We start from the raw sequence: 5288 nt of genomic DNA, 5'->3' as shown, positions 1-5288 counted from the left end.
CTTTCCATCGTATTGAAATGTGGTCGGAGCTCAGTTTGAATTAGTAGGGTACCATCAGGGATTTCTAGAAGTAGCCTGCGGCATGTTTAACTGTTAAAAGCGACAAGTTGGTCATAGATTTGAGAAAGAAAAGCATAAGCGTGGAGAGAAAAAACAAATGAAGGGCTATAGCAGCGTAGTGAGTTGCAACCCGTTTATATCATGACAGCGGCATCCCGAGCACCGTAGCGGCGTAGCCTAATGGTGGGGATGACCTGAGAACGCGACCTATATTTCTTGTACAGTACAGGGTCATCAATAATTACGTTACAACTTCAAACAACTGTATTTAGCGTAACAGTGTTAATAAATTGAATATTCATCGATTTCATATTTTACAGGCCATGAATGAAAACTTGAATAAAAGAATAGCTATTATAGAGCTCTTCAAATCGGGGAAGTCAAAGAGTGATATTGACAAGGACTTAAAAATTAACAAAATGTTGGTTTGGAGAACTCTCAAAAGGCACAAAGAAACTGGAAATGTCCAAAATCGACCTGGCCAAGGTCGCCCTCGAAGCGCCAGAACTTTATAAAAGCAACCCGAGAAAAGGTGCGAAGAGACCCATTCAAAAACTGGCAAAGGAGGCGTACGTGGCCTATGGAACCATGTTCACAGTTCTCAAGAAGGATTTGAAGATGAGCCCATTCAAACACATGAAGAAACAGTTGCAAAATGCCAATACCATTGAGAAACGTCTCTCCAGAGCCAGAATTCTGCTCTCACGCATTGAAGGAGGAGGCATGCTGCCAAACCTTGTGTTCAGCGATGAGAAAAAAAAGTAATGTCCAGCATCATTTTAAGTGTCAGAATGATCGTGTTTGGTCAAGAGATGTGGATGTGGAACCCCGGGTAGTCACTCGGAGACAAGGGGCGGCATCAGTGATGGTGTGGGCCGTAGTCCACGAATCAGGAAGAAGTCCATTGATTTTTGTGGACCAAGGAGGAAAATTAAATCAAGAAAACTACCGAAATGATATTTTTGAGGGTTCATTGTTGCCTTGGGAAAAGAAACACTTCAAAAAACGTAATTGGTCATTCCAACAAGATTCTGCCCCTTCACATGGAGCTGAGAGAACGCAAAACTGGCTTTCAGCCAATGTGCTGTTCTTCATTTCCTAGGAAGAATGGCCTCTTTCAGCTGAACCCTCTAGACTTTGGCATCTGGTCTTACCTGGTGAGCAAGGTTTCGACTAAACACCACCAAAGTTTGGAAGCGCTGAAGGCTAATCTGAAAAAAAGATTGGACCAAAATGCCTCAGTTGTTCATGGCTCTTGCTGGTCCTTTTCGAAGTCCGACTTGTTATCGACGGAAATAGTGGACACATTAAGTAAAAGTTGTTTTTCCTGTAGGCTATATTTATTATTTAACAATAATATTATATGTTTATTACGGAACTCAAAAAGTGTCTACCATTTGTTAAATACAGTTGTTTGAAGTTGTAACGTTAATTATAATTAACGTTACAAATTCAAACAAAAACTTTATCATCAATAATACAGTAGAATTCGCCTATAACGGCACCTCTAGGGGATTTGCAAAAACTGACGTTATAGCCGAATTAACGTTATAGACGAACTATCGCAAACTATTCCAAAACTGTCTTTTGATTAAACAAAGAGATGTATAATCCAGTCAGGTTTACTGTGTACCACCAAACTGACAAAAGTCACGCAGAAAATACAGTAAACAAAGAAACTGTATAAAAAAAAATAACCTACAGCGAAAGGTACAGTAAATTTGCGCAATACAGCTCGTTACACTGTTGCTTTGAGTTGTTTAAAGGTCAGCTGTAGAGCTGCTTTTTACACGTGATAGTTTTTCACGCGGAAAAAAAGTTAATTCAGTTAATTAAAGTCCCTGCTGCGAACGACGTAGCAAAATAAAGGGAAGACATTTTGCAAGCAGCAGCGCTAACTGGATTAAAAGACCGACCGTTTGTGGTGATGGCTTAAGCTGGGTTTAGACTACGTGCGGTTTTGTTGCGTTGCGATTTACGTGCGTGTTGTCTCAAACAGCTCGCGTTTACACTACTTGCGGTTTTCATGCGTACAGTGTTACGTCATTTTGAAAATATAGGTTATTCCCCTACATTGATGTCAATCAGCTGATCTAGTTGACATCAATTCAGTTCTGTCAATGCGATCATTACAATACATGTTGAGTTTTACTTCCTCTGCACAAATGACTTTCACAGAAAGAAACAAGCTCATAACACAAGTAATTGAACTCTAGACTACACTAGCTATTAGCACACAATGATATCAAAGTAGTACACTTTTGAGGGTCATATATTGCAAATGGAAAAGCCAAAAAAAAATTACTTATCAATATGGAGTGCAGAGTGGCATCCAGATTTTTAAAGCAATGCCAGATACATTTAATTGCACCGAGTGGGTTCTTGTGTTAAAATAAACTTTGTTACATGTGGACCAACACCAAGAGTGTACCACCGGAATTTTTAGACAGGCTATGTTTTTAGAATAACCTTTGATTCTAAACTCATGTTTAGCAAACACTTCGAAAACTAAGCTGTCTATTTCTGGGCTATATATTTTTTGATTAAATTGACCTTGCATTCCAACCATTTTGCCCCTGACCTTGGTATCTTTGTTCAACAACCTTTCTTGTTTTATAACCTTTGAGGCATAACTTTGAATTCTTTAAGTTGGCTTTTTAGTAGATTGGTTTCTTTATTTAAATGTTAAAGTTGAAACTATACCACAAGTCTATTGCTAAAAATTGCTTTCCTGTATGCACTCAGCATAAAGAGCACTAAAAATGCCGGCAATGTAAACCACTGAGCAATGCAATTGCATATTTGTGTAAATATACACTATACAATACAAGGTGTATGAGATCTCACAGATCACTACCATTTGTGCCGGACTAAATTCTCTGATATTATGACAGGCTATAGTTTAATAGCTGTTTATTTTCTGCTTTCATAAACTATTAATAGGCTAAAACAAAAAAAACTGAATGCAATTCAACTTTATTTGTCACCAGCAAATCAAAACTTACATAGTATTTTTGCATGTTGGCAGTTTTCTGTAGGCTATACTTGTTTATAGGCTATGCACAAATAATGAAAAAAGTAGATGCTACAAATTTGGTAGAAGCAAATAAAATAGCACTAACAGAATTAAAAAGGTTGCAAAGTCACAACAATGACAAATATGGACAAAAAATTCTTTGTAATAGCAATGTTGATAATAATAAACCACCATTTTGACAATTTTTGGCTGTTTATCAACAAATCTATAGGCCAGCAATGGCAGTTATTCATCACAACAAATAATTTTCAGTAAACAAATTCTCTTGTGTTAATCTGCCTAATGATGGCAATTACAATATTCTATATTGACATGTTTGTGTCACACATGTATGGAATAATGTCAGTTAATATTATCCTTTTTGTCAAATCAATTGTAATGCCTAAGAACACATACTATAACATGATATGTTATGTGTGTGTTCTTACCACCAAATTCCTTTAAGGGTGATTGTAATGAAATGCACAGCCAAAGTAATCATAAGAACAAATGACTTCAGAATACTTAATTTTAAAAGTGATTGTAATAAAACACATAGTCAAAGTAACCATAAAAATCCATAACTTCAAAACTGAAATACAAAAACAAAATGAAATAGGCTATAAGCAAATGTACACCTCAAGTCTACATGTATACTTTTGAAATATTGTATCATACTAGAGTAGGTGTAATGTATTAATTCTGATATAGTATATGTCTATGACAGTAGAATGATTATGCAGTTCAAATTCTTTATCATGGACTTTATATTGATGTAGAAAGTGCAAGACTTCAAATTTCAACAGCAGAAGAATCATCATGAGTCCGATAAGACCACAAACATATCTGCAAAACAAATGAAATTACAATCAACGAAGATACACATAAATGCAGTTTTTATGTTCATAGCAAAATGTGACTGAGAGACATAGCCTATAAACCTCTGAGAAGGAATATTACTTTATTTTGTCTACAAAGAACAATGGACAAGCCAAAATAGTGTTCGCACTGTTTGGTAATAATGGCAGTTGTATCAACTATCAGCTACACTTTGTTTTTATGCAGTATGCTCAAGATATGCATTTGGAATAAGATCATCATTGTATGAGGTTCTGGGGCCGAAGTATCATCCTACAACAAACCAATATAAACTAGGTTGTATAATTAGGTACGGCATAGCAGTAATCTACAAACACATTGCTCACTCAACTAGTTGACAATTAATTTGGCCTATTTCAATGTATGAGGTGAAATGTGCCATGTAGGCCTACACTATAAGGGAAGTTTGGACCACTTAGCAAATTTTCAAAATTCTATTGAAAGCCAACACAGCACAATACAAACTTTCAAAACACCAATCACTCTTTGTGGCCATGATAAAAATACTGTATAATGTTTAAAACAAAGCTTCAATTTAAAATCAATATTTGTGATACAAACTTCTACAGAAGTCCAGTTTTAATGAACTTGGTCAAATACCGTATATATAATATATAATAAAGTGTATGTCTTGATACAAATATATATACATTATTAGGTAGACCTTAAAGTGCACGAAACGTCACCAAAGCAAAGTAAACTTTTATGGAGGGCAAGCATCCCAGAACTTTTGCATTGTCAATGTTGTATTACAAATTTTCATTTGTTTTAAACTTTGGTGTCCCCCCCCAAATATTTTTATAGATCTGCCACTGGACATACCTAGCATGTTTGTGTGTTTGCGATGACTTTTAAATGTTAAATATGCCTTCAATTGAATTGATTTTTCTTTGTTGAAACGCAAATCAAGCGATATTGTGTCAAAAGCCTCTACAAGTACCGGCATGCGAAACTACCAGGAACAGCCTATCAAGGATTTTTCAGTCAGAGGATAAAGATTCAAAAACCAAACAGCAATAAAGCCAGCAAAAAGAAAAGGTGGCAAAACCATAATGGTTTACAGTGAAATAATCAGCACTTCCAAATATAGAATAGGTAGGCTATTTGGTATGATCATTAGCTTCATACTTTAAAATAACATTTAGGTAGTAGGAACTTGATAGTCAACTAGTCATTTTACTCACCTTCTGGTTATGGTAGCCTCTCATAATGACATAAGCATGGTGATCACTGGTTGATTGGTTGGTTTTACTTCATAAGTTTCATAATCATAGCCTAGATTTTTTTTTATGTGCAACAATCTATCGAAAATAAAGTTTAAAACGGTGGCCTA

At 35.7% G+C, this 5288-nt stretch overlaps 1 long non-coding RNA gene across 1 annotated transcript; it reads right to left on the bottom strand.

Annotated features, from left to right (window-relative positions):
- Nucleotides 1–3019: 3019 nt before the first annotated feature.
- On the bottom strand, nucleotides 3020–5288 carry LOC145769644 (uncharacterized). Its single transcript, XR_014289030.1, has 2 exons — nucleotides 5140–5288; nucleotides 3020–3922 (listed from the first exon to the last, which is right to left on the bottom strand). It is a non-coding gene; the product is annotated as an uncharacterized LOC145769644 (long non-coding RNA).

The sequence above is a fragment of the Aplidium turbinatum genome, chromosome 4 (assembly GCF_918807975.1).
Source record: "Aplidium turbinatum chromosome 4, kaAplTurb1.1, whole genome shotgun sequence".
NCBI lineage: Eukaryota > Metazoa > Chordata > Ascidiacea > Aplousobranchia > Polyclinidae > Aplidium > Aplidium turbinatum.
This window is presented reverse-complemented; position numbering and strand designations above follow the sequence as displayed.